Consider the following 15,343-nt stretch of genomic DNA (forward strand, 5'->3'; position numbering starts at 1 on the left):
GCTCCCGGCTACCGCAGCCTCGACCTGCTGGGCTCCGGCGATCCTTCTGCCTCCACCTTCCAAGTAGCCGGAATTACAGGCATGCGCTACCATGCCCGGCTGATTTTTTGATTTATTGTAGAGATGAGGTCTTGCTGCCCAGGCTGCTGTAGCTCTTAATTACAAAGTTTTTAAAAGATCTGTGAAGTTTTTAAAGAGTTATATTCAGAAGTGGTTCCTAAACTCTTTTTTTCTCTCGTCGTATGTGGGCTGTGCTGCCCTCCGTCAGTGGCAGAGGCTGATGAGGGCACAATCATGAGCTGGAGAGACATCTCCCCCAGCTGCTCTGGTTGGGACTGGGGTGTGATTGGGGCATGGTTTTGAACTATCCCCCACTGCTTCTGGTAATTCTGATATGTGTGCTCCCTGCCCCCCAACAGTTTAAAAATTATGGGGCTTTGAGCCGATCTCTCTAACTAGACTGTGAACTTCCCTCAGGGGCATGATGGTGTCTTACTGTTTTTGTAACATCTAGCTCCAAGCCTGATACACACTGAAGGATCAGTAAAATTTTGTTGAAGGAATGAATGAATGTTATAGTGACAGTGTCTTGCTGCTTTTCATTCTTCACAGTTTACTTTGGAGATGCTTTTTATAGAATTCTAGAGGAACTGGAAAGGACCCCAGAGTTGGAAGGAGCATTAGAGAGTACTCCGATTATCCACTGCTGCATATACATCACCCCTAATACCTAGTGTTTAAACAATAGCAGTAATTTATTCTCTCTCATGCTTTCTGCGGGTCAGGAATTTGGGAACAGCATGGTTGGCCAGTTCTGGCTTGGCTCTCTCATGCAGTTGAAGTAGATGAGAATGCCAGCTGCTTCGTTCTCTGTGCTGTCCCAGCACTGCTCCATGTGGTCACATCCGGGGCCTGTTGAGCTTCCTCACAGCATGGTTGCCTCCAATTTTCTGTGTACAGCTCAAAGCTCCAAAAGCAAGGGTTCCAAGAAGGAGTCAGGTAGAAGATGCATGACCCTTTTGGACCTCATCTTGGAAGTCACACAGCATTACTTGTATTGCATTCTGTTTGTTAGAAGTTAGTCACTAAGGCCAGCTCATCAAAGGCCATTGAAATTTGACTCCACCTCCTGATAGGAGGAATGTCAGAGAATTTGCTGACATGTTTCAAAACAAACTAGTTTATCTCTTCATTCCACACTTGGGACCCCTGAGGTTTGATGGGAATGGGGGGAACCTTGCTCAGCCTGGCATCAGCAGAGCTGGAGCACAGCCAAGCCCCTGGGCCTTTGGCAGGCCTGCTTGGGAATGATCTCACTTTTCCTTCCTGCCCCTCCCTTCACTCTCCAGGAACCCTGCTGTGTAGTTGAGCCCTCAACAGGTTCAGATAATGCATACACAGCAGGAGGCCTGGTGGGGAGACCAGCATGCCTGGCCACCAAAGGCCTCTGCAGCATCACAGACTTTCATGGGTTGAAGAGAGTTTGTGTTACAGTTCCAACCCCCAGCCTCAGCTCTACATGAAGTAATAACCCTGCCCTGGCACAGGCTAGTAGATAGCTGCTAAGCAATAAGAGTTTTAAAATGTGTGCCCCAAATAATTACTTTTGCTATTGCTGTGATGTTAGGTATCAAAAAATAGAATCTGGTGGTAGAATTCAGAGAAGCAACCCAACACCACTGTAAAGATTCTGAAGGTTTCTACCTCCAGCTGAACATCTAAAACAGAAGGTTGCTTAAGCATGGGTGAAATGCATCCGGGTCTGTGTTTTAGCTGGCAATGTGGATTGTTTGCTTGGGACTTCCTTGCTTTCTTGGCCCTTCCTTTAAGTCTGGGTATAGAAGAGGAAGAAGGGCAGAAAAGGGAGTGGGCATTTTTTAACAAACCCTGACTATGTGTCAGGCATGATGCTAATTCATCCCTATGCCTTATGGCCCAATAGTCGAGGCGCTGTCCCACTGCATACTTATTGCCTCTGTTGTGCAGTGGCATAAACAAGACTTTCTATTTCATGGCCATAAATGAGATCATGCCTGTAAGACCTTAGCACAATCTGGCATGTGGTAAGGGCTCCCTAAATGCTGGCACTGATTAATCCCCACAACCTCCTTTTAAGGCATTTGTTAGCCCCCCATTTTGTAGAAGAGAGATCTGTGGTCAGGTGAGTTGCCCAGCACCACATGCAGTCCTGGGGGCAGAAATTGAGACTCCAAAGCCCTCACTGTGTCCTGGCACCACAGTAGCCTCCGGGCAGCTCTGCCAGGGCCTTCCTGACATGCCGTTGTTGAAGGCAGAGGAATTCAGGAGGCTTCATGCCCTACGGGAGCCCCGTGTTGGATCCCAGGGAAGGAATAGTTGAAAAGTCAGGGCCAGGACACCACGTATCCGCTCTGGAGAGTCTGAGAGCACAAGGGGACAGAGAAGGCTGCTGGCAGAGGAGATATTTAGGTGAGGGCCTTGAAGTCAGGAATGAATGAGGGTTGAGGAGCTAGAGAGAGGCCAGCGTGGCCAGAGGTGATGGGCCAAGAAGAGAGTGGCAGTGAGATGAAGGGTTGCAGAGGCTAGCAGGGCCAGACCCATGTGGGACCTGGAGGCTGGTATAGTTTGGATTTCGCTAGACATGAAATGGAAAAGCATCAAAGATTGAATGAGGCAGGGAAATCACATGCCCCAATTTCTGTTTTGAGAATTTCATGCTGGCTGCTGTATAGAAAGTAGACCTTGGGCTAGGGGTGAGAGGGAAGCAGGCCTGTGGGCAGGGCTTCACCAGGGCACTGGGGAGACATTATGGAGCCTGGGGGTGCATGTGGAGGAGCACATTGAGCTGATTCAAGCTGTTTTGCAAGTTGAAATGGCCGTTCCTGGTGATGAATCATCCATGGGTAGTGAAGAATGAAGAAGTCAAGGCTGACCCCAGTTTCCAGCCCGGCAGCCTGGGCAGATGTAGTCCCTTTGCTGAGCTGGGAAGGCTGTGAAGTTTGGAATGTGCTGAGATCGCCAATGACACACTAGATAGGCGGGCAGAGTCAGACTGCAAGTGAGGCTTGGAGCTCTCTGGGGGTCATCAGCATATACTGTTTAAGGGTCAGGATAAGAACCCCTGGGGAGCAGGTAGAGAACAGGACAGGCGTCCTAACATAGAGATCCCATCCAGAGGAGGCTTTGCTGTGGAGTGGCTGGGGAGGTGGGAGGGAGGCCCAGTGGCTGCAGTGCCTGGAACTCCCAGGAGGAGACTGGCCCAAAGAAAACCGAGTCAGGAGAGGACAGAAAGATGTCCCTGGAGACAGGCAGTGTGGGAAGTCATTGAACACCTTGTCTGACTCCAGGACCCTGCCCTTAGATACTTACAACTGCCTGCACCCAGGCCTGCTTGAGCTTGGACTTCCAGGTGCAGAGACCAAGACTTGGCATGTCTGTTTCCAAGCAAAGCCTCACCCACTGCTGCTCTCTGAATGGGCAGGAAGCACTGCCCTGGCAAGAGACAGGCTCCTCTCTAGTGACCCTGTGCTGGTTGTGTCCCTAAGGCACTGGATAGAGCTCGCCCCTGGCAGGCCACACGTGGCTAGAACCAGCACCGCCACCCATTCCCAGGTTCTCAGAAACTTTTCAGTTTGGGACCCTGACTTTTCTGTTTGCCTCAGTGCCTCTCTGGTTCTGGCTTCCCATCACCAGAGAGAAGCTGCTGCCCTTTGAATGTGAGGAATGCCAGCTCCATGGGCTCTGGTATTTCCATTAGGTTTCCATAGCCCTTCCTTCCCTCAGAGAAGCCTTAGGGAGCATTTTGCTCATCCCCAAGGAAACTTCTCCCACGAGCCCACATCCCACTTCTGTGCTCCATGTCTTCTGCGTAAGTCAGCTTGCTTTTTGCATGGTCTCTGCAAATATTGAATTTTTTAAAAAGAAAAAACAGGAAATGACCTTTCTAGTATATTTGGAAAACATTTTGGAGCTGTAATGGAATCTGCCTGAGCGAGGAGAACTAATAGCTGCAGACTTGGAACAGACCATGTAGCTCTTGGCAGAGCCTGGGGCCTCTTCAGTCTACAAGGCTGAGGGTATAAAAACCCAAAGGAGAAGCGGCTTCCTGTGAGGAAACCTGACAGTGCCTAGAGCAAGCACCTGCAGGCACCATAGCCTCTGACCCTAGAGCCCCGAGAGGTCTGGGGACAGAGTACAAAGGGCTTCTCTCTATAGTCCTGGCCATTTAAGCTTAGTCTAAGGCCCTACTTCCCACAGACCTTCTGAGGATGAGGAAAAGAAAGAGCTTCATTCTTTAGCACCCTGTAGGGCTCAAATGGAGACAGGAGATCCTGGACTGCTGTTAGACTCACATTGCCTATTGGCTTTGTCTGAATCATTCTCTGTCCAGTTTTTCTGAAGATTTCATCCTAAATCACCTCCTCCAGGAGGTCTTTCCTGACTATATGACCTTTAACTGAACCATCTACACACAAAGAACACTCTCCTCTTCTTCCATAGCACATATCACACTCTGTCATTATAGACTCATGTACTGTTCAGTGCCTTCTTCTCTTTTCAGATCATAAATGTCTTTTTTAGTTTCTGGTATATACCCCACCTGGCTCAGTGTCTGGCATATAGAAGGTGTCAGTAAACACATGAAATGTCAGGACTGGAAGAGACTTAAAGATCATACTTCAACCTTCCTTTTTCAGATAGGGGGAAAGAAAGCTAGAGAGAGAGAAAGGGACTCATCAGGGTCATTCTACTGCCAGGTGTTGAACCAGACCTTCAGCTACTATTATGATGCAGCAGGGCTGCACACCCCTTGCTCTTTCTACCCTGCAAGCGAGAACATTTTCTATTATTTACTCATTCATCAAATATTCATTGAGCTTCAACTATGTGCTAGGCCTTCTAGACATAACAGTAAACATGCCAGCCAAGGTCATCACTTCTGTGGGATTTATATCCAAAAGAAGGAAGTATAAGTTTTGACCTTTTGTAGCACTATTAAACAGAGTACAAACAGAAAAGCTGAATGAAATGTCAAAAGGCAAGTTTTACCCCACGAATGAACCATACTAGTGATTTATTAATTGCATGCATCTTGTGTTCCAAGTCACTTATCTGACTCTACAGGCATCATTGTCTCATTGAATCCTCACAGCAGCCCCATGAGTAGGTGTGACTATTATTCCCACATGACTAAGATCAAAAGAGTTGTCTAAGCTTCACGCTAGTCAACAGGGAAGCCTGGCTGAACTGCCACATTAGAAGTCTCTGTCATGCCACACATCCCCCTCAGATCCATAATGTCATAAGAGATTCCCAAAGGGGTGACATGGAGGGAGAGAAAGAGCAACTCCTCGGTAAGATCCCTGGGCTAAGTCACTTTCCCTTTCTGAGCCTCAGTTTCTCCAACTGTTGATATGGGATTTGTTTAAATGAGCTCTGGGGTTTCTTTCAGTTACATTGTATGACTTTTCATTTATTAAACAAGTATTTCCTGAGCACCTGCTGTGGACCACGACTCTGTGATAGTCCTGAATGAATCAAAGCCATCTCCCTGCTGGAGATAGGTCATAGACTGTTGGAAGTAAAGACCCAGAACTCAGGAGAGAAAAGACTCTGTCAACTCATGTGTTAGGACATATTAGTATTCATTTACTGAACACTCTTCCAGGTGTGTATGTAAAGTGGATCTGCCTTATTTTTCATCATTGAAGGTTTCTGAGCTGGGCATGAGTTTGAGCCAGCTGATGTTTGAGAATTCTCCTCTTGCAAGCAGAAGATAAAGGGACTTGAGGATGAATTGGGGGTTGAAGGGAATAGGTGGGAAGTCTGGAGGCAGGAAAACCAGTTAGGAGAAGGGTGTAATAGACCTGGTAGAGATGCTGAAGCTTAAGTAAGGCCATGATTGTGTGGAGGAAATGGGAGGGTGGACCTGAAGCATTGAAGAGAGACAGTACTTGAACCTGGGTGTTGAGTTTTAAGGTGTAGGATGTCTCCTTAAAAAGCAAAAGATGAAGGCCGGGAACAGTGGCTCATGCCTGTATTCCCAGCACTGTGGGAGGCCAAGGTGGGAGGATTGCTTGAGCTCAGGAGTTCAAGACCAGCCTGGACAGCAGAGAGAGACCTCATCTCTACAAAAATAAAAATAAAAATAAAAAAATTAGCCAGGTGTGGTGGCATGCATCTGTAGTTCCAGCTGATTGGAAGGCTCAGGCAGGAGGATAACTTGAGCCCAGGGGATAGAATGAAACCCTGTTTCCAAAGGAAAAAGAGAGAGAGAGAGAGAGAGGGGAAGATGAGGTGAGTCATGAGTTAAGGGTAATAGGTTTTTTACTTGGGCAGTTGCTTGTGGAGTTGGCTCTTGACTAAGAGAAAGAATGGATGAGACACAGTATCTCTCTGTACTGGACAATGGAGCATAATTGTGTTTTTATCCTCCTGGTGTATTCATCTAGATGTCTGCATCTTAGCAATGAGAGGATCAACACTGAATGAATGAAAGGTGATTTCTCAAGAGAGGATGAGATGTGTTAAACAGTGAGAGGAAATACATTGGAAGAGGGTAAGCCGGGCTTGGTGGCTCAGCCTGTAATCCCGCAACTTTGGGAGGCTGAGGTGAGTGGATTGCCTGAGCCTGCGGGTTTGAGACCTACCTGGGCAGTGAGACCACATCTCTACAATAAATCAAAAAATCAGCCGGGCCTGGTAGCGCATGCCTGTAATTCCAGCTTCTCGGAAGGCTGAGGCGGAAGGATCCCCGGAGCCCAGCAGGCGAGGCTGCGGTGGCCGGGAGCAGCCACTGCACTTCAGTGTGGGCGACCGAGTGAGACTCCAGCTCAAAAAAAAAAAAAAGAAGAGGATAAACATGGAATTCGGGGGTATACCAGTTGTCAAAGTGTTGGACTAGGAGAATGAGACAGAGCATTCCAGAAGCTGAAGAAAGTTACTTCATTGCCTGAGCCTCAGTTTCCTCATTTCTGAAACGAGGATTAGGATAGTAACAACTCATTGAGTGTGTTGAGAGATGCATGAGAGAATGCGTGGAAGGCACTTAACTTGCATCTCAGAAGCAGAGCTCATGCAGTAACTCACTATTCATTCTGTAGGTATGACTCAAGCACTGCCATATACCAGGCACTGGCTGGCCCTTCAGGATACACGAGGAAACAAGGGAAAGAGGGCCTGGCCTCATGGGAGCAAGTATAAAAGAAAGAAGACTCAGCATCATAAAGATATCACTTCTGTCCACATTTTGCATTCATGTCCCACATACTACTGTATACATTTAATGCAGTCCCAATAAAAATATCAAGAGTTTTGAGAACAAGTAAAATGGCTATTAAGCTCTTAATAGCCTACTAGAAAACACAGCCAGAAAATTCTAAAGACAAAAAAGATTTGAGCTACGAGAAGGAAACTAACTTACAGGTATTTTTTTTTTTTAAGTTTTATGCTAAATATAAAACACTGTGATACTGGACAAGATGCATTGAAGAGACCAAAAGTTTCAGAAACAGACCCCAATACATATTTTTGTGTATAATAATGGTAGTTTTTCTTTTTTTTTTTTTTTTAGTTGGAGTCTCACTCTGTCACCCAGACTGGAGTGCAGTGGCCGCTTCCAGTCACCGCAGCCTCGACCTGCTGGGCTCCGGCGATCCTTCCGCCTCAGCCTTCCAAGTAGCTGGAATTACAGGCACATGCTACCACACTCAGCTAATTTTTTGATTTATTGTAGAGATGAGGTCTTGCCAAGTTGCCCAGATGAGGTCTTGCCAAGTTGCCCAGAAGGGTCTCAAACCTGCGGACTCAGGCAATCCACTCACCTCAGCCTCCCAAAGTGTGGAATTACAAGCTGAGCCACCGAGCCAGGCTAATGGTAGTTTTTCAAATCAATGAGGAAATGATTTTGAGATAAGTGGAAAAAATTAAGGTAGATCTCTAACTCATACCTTATAGCAAATAAATTCCAGATCAGTCAAATATTTAAGTATGAAAAATGAAGCCATAAAAGTGGTAGAAATAAACAAGGGAGAATTCTTTACTAGTTTCAAGTGGGGAAGACAATTCTAATTATGTCCCAAAACCCAGAAATCATAAAATGTGGATCAATTTTGCTACATGAATATAAAATATGTGTCTGGGAAGAGAAGTGTGAAAAATAAAGTCAAAGTATAAATGATAAATAAAAAATGCTGTAATTCCTTGTAAGGCAAAGGACTAATTGCTGTAATATATTAGGAGCGCCTACAAATCAGTAGGAAAAAGACCTGAAATCCACTGGAAGTATGGACAAAGGATTTGAAGAAGGGATGAACAGGAAAAGAAGTACCAATGGAGTACTCCCATGCTCATCCTGGCACACAGGAGCAGCACAGATGCAAACAGCTGCATGCTCTTGCCTTTCAGATTAGGAGCAAGCAGACAGAACAGCACTGAGAAGGATGTGGGGAAGCAAAGCGCACCTCACACATACCTGATGGGAACTGCTGTGGTTTGAATGCGGCCCCCCTCCAAATTCAGGTGTTGCCAATGTGATGGTACTAAGAGATGGGGTCTTTAAGAGGTGATTAGAGGCCACAGAGGCTTCTCCCTCATGAGTGGGATTAGGTGCTTTCATAAAAGGGCTTGTGGGAGAGAGTTGTCCTTTTTGACCTTTCTACCATTCACCCTGTGAGGACACAGTGCTGGCTCAAGGCACCATCTTAGAATCTTAGAAGCAGAAAGTAGGCCTCACTAGCTGCCATCACCTTGGTTTTGGACTTCCCAGCCTCCAGAACTGTGTGAAATGAATATCTGTTCTTTATAAATTACCCAATATCGGGTATTTTGTTGTAGCAACATAAAATGAACTGAAGCAGGAATTAACCTCTGTGGAGGAAAATTTGGCAACACCTATTACAATAAAAATACTTGCCATACCCCTAGCTTTGCTCTCCCCAAGCTTTGCCACTCCCTGCGGCCAGGAGGGAGGGTAGAGCAGCCCTTAGCTGCCTGGGGGTGGGGTGAGGGTGGATGTGCCTGTCCCAGTGCCATTCAAGGGCACAGGTGCCCCAGCCACCCATGGGCCCCAGGCTGGCCTGGGTGCAGTGAAAAGTAAGAAAAGAAAAAACAATAAAAATATTAGCAGATCCTTTGAGGTGGTAATTATACTTTTATGTAAACACCTCAAAGTCCATCAGTAGGGCAGTAATTAAATCAGCCTGAAGAGGTGAGACTACAAAGTATTATGCAGCCAATAAAAAGAACAATTTAGCTGTCTAAGAACTTTGGGCTGTTTCCAGCATTTTGATATAAACAATGTTGCAGTGGCTTCAGGGTGATCCTGAATTTTTTCCAAGACATATTTTTAAATGAAAAAAACAAAATGGAAAATAAATTTGGTTTTAAATGAAGGAAAAAGGAAGGGAAAGAGAGAGAAGATCTATGTACTGCATAAACTGTCTGAAAGGGACCAGAATGCACTTGTCTGGGGCTGGTATAGGGCAGGGTGGGAAAGAGAAAGGGCTCTTGTCTTACCTTTTGAGTTGCCACATGCAGACATATCCCAAAATTAAGTGATCTAAAAACAAAGTGCATGCTTTCACTGTGAAAAACTTAGAAAATATAAAAGATTTTAAAATAATTTATAATTTAATTAAATATCAATATGTGATTATGTCATTGAGTCTTTTTCACTTAATATATGTGAACATTTTCCCATGTCTTTAAAAAATATTTGCAAACATCATTTTAATGCCTGAATAGTATTTCTTTTTTTTTTTTTTTGAGTTGGAGTCTCACTCTGTCGCCCGGACTGGAGTGCAGTGGCCGCTCCTGGCCACCGCAGCCTCGCCTGCTGGGCTCCGGCGATTCTTCTGCCTCAGCCTTCCAAGTAGCCGGAACTACAGGTGTGCACTACCACGCCTGGCTGATTTTTTGATTTATTGTAGAGATGAGGTCTCGTTGCCCAGGCGGGTCTCGAACCCGCGGGCTCAGGCAATCCACTCACCTCAGCCTCCCAAAGGCGTGGGTGATTTTTGATTTATTATAGAGATGAGGTCTCGCTGCCCAGGCAGGTCTCGAACCTGCGGGCTCAGGCAATCCACTCACCTCAGCCTCCCAAAGGCGTGGGATTACAGGCTGAGCCACCGAGCCCGGCTCTGAATAGTATTTCATTTGGATTTATTTATTTATTTATTATTTATTTATTTATTTATTTTTTTTTTTTTTTGAGTTGGAGTCTCACTGTCGCCCAGACTGGAGTGCAGTAACCGCTCCCAGCCACCACAGCCTCAACCTGCTGGGCTCCGGCGATCCTTCCTCCTCAGCCTTCCAAGTAGCTGGAACTACAGGCGCGCGCTGCCTCACCCGGCTAATTTCTTTTTTTTTTTTTATTGTAGAGATGAGGTCTCGCCAAGTTGCCCAGGTGGGTCTCGAACCCGTGGGCTCAGGCAGTCCACTCACCTCAACCTCCCAAGGTGCAGGATTACAGGCTGAGCCACTGAACCCTACTCATTTGGGTTTATTTAAATACAAATGTATTTCTTCATTGTCCATTTAGGACATTTGACATGCCCATTTAGGAGCTTTTGGCTATTTTAAATAATATTATGGTTGTGTATTTATATTCCCACAGCAGCATACATGAGTGTCCATTTATCTGCACCCCGCCAGCAAGAAGTATTGCTGCTGTGTTAATAAAAGGTTAATTTGTGCCAGGCGCGGTGGTTTATGCCTGTAATCCAAGCACTTTGGGAGACAGAGGTGAGGGGATTGCCTGACCCCAGGGGTTCAAGACTAGCCTGGGCCACTTGGCGAGACCTCGTCTCTACAGTAAATCAAAAAATTAGCCAGGTGTGGTGTTGTGTACCTGTGGTTCCAGCTACTTGGAAGGCTGAGGTGGAAGGATCGCCTGAGCCCAGCAGGTTGAGACTATGGTGGCCATGAGTGTGCCACTGCACTTCAGCCTAGGCAACAGAATAAGAATCCTATTCAAAAAAAAACAACAACAAAGGTTAATTTTTCTAGGTGTACACTGGTATCTCTCATTGAGCATCTATGGCTTTCTGAAGGCAATCAAATCCCATTTACCTTTGTACATTTATCTTCATGCACAACTTGGATTATTAGGTTATTACAAACTGACTTAGTGGCTCAAGGATATGAAAAAAGTTAAGATTTCTTGAGACATATTGTCGAGTCACTGTCTAGGGAGGTCTTGGCAGTTTTTACTTTCTTTAACAGGGTCTGAGAATGACCATTTTCTGACATGAGTTCCAGTTTTGAGGATTGTTTCTTTTGTTCCGCTGTTTGCTGTTAACTTTTTTTTTTTTGAGTTGGAGTCTCACTCTGTCGCCCAGACTAGAGTGCAGTGGCCGCTCCTGGCTACCGCAGCCTCGACCTGCTGGGCTCTGGCGATCCTTCCGCCTCAGCCTTCCAAGTAGCCGGAATTACAGGCATGCGCTACCACACCTGGCTGATTTTTTGATTTATTGTAGAGATGAGGTCTCACCAAGTTGCCCAGGTGGATCTCGAACCTGTGGGCTCAGGCAATCCACTCACCTCAGCCTCCGAAAGCATGGGATTACAGGCTGAGCCACCGAGCCCAGCTTGCTGTTAACTTTAAAGAGCAGAGGATAAGTGAAGAATACTAAATTTGAAGAAAAAGGAAATGATGTATTTGTGCCTTGGGTCACAGAACTCCCCAGACTTGTCTTTGGAATCACGGTTTCTTGAGGGTCTGGGAGAGTGCCGCTGGAGCTTGTTGGCTCAGCTGAGGTTTTTCAGGATTGGGCTTTGAGTGTGGCATGGTTCTCTCTCTGTGCCATGAGGTCAGCTTCCTGCACTGGGCAGCTTGTCAGGTTAGGCAGGGCAAGGGTGAGGTTAGAGCCCCAGGAGTCTGTTCCAGCATGAAGCTGGCCTTTTAGACAGAGCCTGTAACTCCATCCCGTTGTGTCAGATGCTAGAAATACCAGACAAGAACGTAACACAGCACTCTGCAGCCATGGAGGCCTTTCCTGACAGTCCCCAGAAGGGGTTGCTTATCATTCCCTCAGATAGACAGGGAGAGGGAGAGAAGAGACACAGACTCTCTTGGGAACAGGACCTGAGAATGAAACTCGGCAAGTGTTTATCAAGTGTTTATGGAGTGCCTACTCTCTGCCAGGTGCTGGTTGAGGATCAGGGGATAGAGCAGCCAAGGCATGTTGATCATTGCCAGTATTAGGTTTCAGTCTGGCATGGTGAAGATCCAGGCAGAAATCCCTGTTCTGCATCTGACGTGCTAATTGGAAGAAAAGAACTGAGGAAACTGAGGCTCTGAGAGAGGGTGTGGCCTGCTCAGGGTTTGACCTTCCAGAGGCAGCAGGCACAATGTGGAGGACGAGCCTGGGCCTAGGAGCCTGAGCCTCTTCTGAGCCATGTTGCAGACACACCTCCTTACCTCCGAGGGCTGGTATTGCCGATGTATATGTGGTATGTGTAAAACACATAAGCAACTGGTAAAGGTTGCCTTTACTGTTACTGTCAGGATGGCTGTCATAATTTTTATTCTTTATTGTTATTACTGTTACTATTCTAACAGGCCATTCCCCTGTTCTGGAGCTTTGAGCAGTTTCCCCAGAGGAAGAAGGCAGGACGTGCCAAGCGGAAGGAACCACCTCTGGAACTTGTGGAAATTCCATTAGCTGAGGAGCCAGAGCAGTACTGGGGTAACCACGCTCAGGGCAGCAAGAAAGACAGGCAGGGCACGCCCTCTGCTGGAGCTGAGGACTGCGTAGATGGAATCTGGGCCCGCCTTTATTTTACAGATAGGGAACTGGAGGCCCAAAGAAGGGCAGGGTCTTGCCCAGGGTCTGGGGGGAGTGTGGGTTTAAGGTCATGTGTCTCATTCCTTGCTTTTTCTACTACAGGACATCTTTCTGTGTCACCTGTCTGACCTTTGAGTGCCCCTAATCCATTCCTTAGGTGTCTCCTCTGAACTAGGTGTTGTTGGGGGATGTGGGCCCAACCTTCCATATGATCACCCCCTCTTGCACACACACACACACGTTCACACATAGTACATATGTGCATGCATGTGTGAGCCCAGACACATGTCCACACACATACACACACTTGTGCATACACTCACATGCATACACACACCTGAGCATTTACTGACTGAGCTTCACCCTAAGTGCTCTCTGAGTACTGTCTGCCAACATCATTTACCTTCTAAAAGCGTTACACATGAACTTGGGTTTATAAAAACTTCAACCGTTACAAAAATATAGACTTGGAAAGTGAAAGTTCCCCTTAACCACAAAGAACCACAGAAACTGGGTTTATTTTAGCTGTTGTTTTGCAACCTGCATCTTTCTGTTGTCAGTTTATCTGAGACATCATGCTCTGTCAGTACAGGCCCATCTGGCATGTTGCCATCTTGTCTTCCTATCTTTTTTTTTTTTAGATTGGAAAATCTAGTTTATTTAGAAAGTAGACTGGAGGATGGGGAGGGAGAGAGAGAGAGAAAATATTCACCTCCCCAAAATAGAGGAGGGGCCCAAAGCTAGAAAAACATGGCGGCTATAGCTCAAAGAACACTTGATCGGACCAGAGCTTAGCAAAGCAATGACCATCTTCTTATCTTTTTACTGACACATTGTAATTGTATGTATTTCATAGAGTACAGTTTGATGTTTGGGACATATATATGTTGTAGACTGATCAAATCAGGGTGGTGTGTCCATTTATCATTTCTTCCTGGTGATAACATTCAGGAACCTCTCTTCCAGCTATTTGGCAATATACAATGCCTTATCCTGAGCCATCCATTACCCGCTATGCAGTAGAACAGAGCTTATTCCTCCTATCTAATTGCAACTTTGTACTATTGACCAGCCTCCTCCCATCCTTCTCTCTCCCTTCCCCTCCCCAATCTCTGGTGATCACTTTTTTGTTCTTTACTTCTAGGTTCAATTATTTTGTATGCTTGTTTTTTTAGATTTCTCATGAGTGACATTTTGTGGTATTTGTCTTTTTGTTGTCTGGTTATTTCACTTGACATATCCTCCAGGTTGATCCGTGTTATCACAGATGGCAAGATTTCATTCTTTTTAATGGCTAGATAGTATTCCCTTGTATATATGCACCACATTTTCTTCATCCATTTGTTAGTTGTTGAACATTTGGGCTGACTCCATGCCTTGGCTACTGTAAATGGTACTGCAGTAGTCATAAGAGTGCAGATGTCTTTGATAGACCAATTTCACTTCCTGTGAACATACACCTAGTAGCTGGCTCATGTGGTAGTTCTGTTTATAATGTTTTGAGAGGCCTCCATTCTGCTTTCCATAATGGCTGCATGGCATGTTTCTTTTTTTAACGAATACTTCCTAATTCATGTAATGCCTCCCTCCTGGGGGACATTGGGTGGCTTCCTGTAGATCGCTATGACTGACCATGTACAGTAAGCATCCTTGCCCTGCAGAGAGCATTGGCATTTGCCAGTGTGTGTCTAGAACTGGAGTTGCTGGGCACACCCCACTGGACCATGAACTTTGAAGTCAGGCCAGTGTTTAGATCACCCCTCTACGTCCTAATCCAGCATCTGCCAGTTAGCCTGAGTTCATGGAGTTACTGTGATTTAGTTGCCTTCAGAAAACCATAGGTGCCAGATGAGAGCTAAGAGTAGCCCCCTAGCAAATACACTTTTTGTTAATGTTGCAGTGATACTTCTTGTTGGTGAGACCACAGTTAGATGGGTACTCTTGTGGGCTGCTGTGGGGATGAACTTAGGAAAAGTACTGAAGTGGTATGGCTTTTTTCTGCCAACTTTCTGTTATTATAAATACTACTATGCCATTTGGAAAGGCAACTTGGAAGTGTGTCAGAAGTCTAAAACTTCTTTCACCCTTCCCCTTAGCCCAGCAATTCTGCTTCTAGGAATATGTTCTTAGAACATAATTAGGGATGGGCACAGAGACTGACATAAAGACCCAGTGCCATCGAGGGTGGTGAAAAGTTGGAAAGTATCTCTCTGTGTTCATGGAGGGGCTAGTTCTAGAGTAAATCAGGGCACGTCCAGGCATGCTGACACAGAAGTCATGTGGAGGGAGCCTTACTGCATGTTCTGAAGTGTTGTGTACCTTAAGTGTACAGTGCGACCCCAGCGGTTTCTAAATGCTGTGATTCTCCTATATGTGTAGCTTTCTCTTCTCTCACAGCTGTGTTCGCAGCTACCAGGCTGCAAAAACTCCTTGTTGCCCGTCTTTCCTGCCCGTCCCTCTTCTAAGCTCTAGCCTACTACCTCCTGACCCTGCTCTGGCTCTCCCCAGGAGGGCTCCCAGGCATCTCAGCCACCATGGCCCAATAGGTCTTCACTCCCCAAAGTTTTCCTCCTCTC

General features: G+C 46.1%; 1 protein-coding gene across 3 annotated transcripts in view; it reads left to right on the forward strand.

Moving 5' to 3' along the window:
• PKIG (cAMP-dependent protein kinase inhibitor gamma) overlaps window positions 1-15,343 on the forward strand; it is a 43,466-nt gene that overhangs the window by 22,110 nt on the left and 6,013 nt on the right. Inside the window, exon 1 of one of the 3 annotated variants that reach the window (XM_008066909.1) lies at window positions 12,594-12,668. The exons of the other annotated variants lie outside the window; for them this stretch is intronic. The gene's annotated coding sequence lies outside the window, so the exon portion shown is untranslated. Of the gene's footprint in view, window positions 1-12,593; window positions 12,669-15,343 lie in introns of those variants that run through there. 3 annotated transcript variants of the gene reach the window in all.

This window comes from Carlito syrichta, unplaced genomic scaffold (assembly GCF_000164805.1).
Source record: "Carlito syrichta isolate Samal-C Ts95f unplaced genomic scaffold, Tarsius_syrichta-2.0.1 Scaffold309195, whole genome shotgun sequence".
In the NCBI taxonomy this organism is placed as follows: Eukaryota; Metazoa; Chordata; class Mammalia; order Primates; family Tarsiidae; genus Carlito; species Carlito syrichta.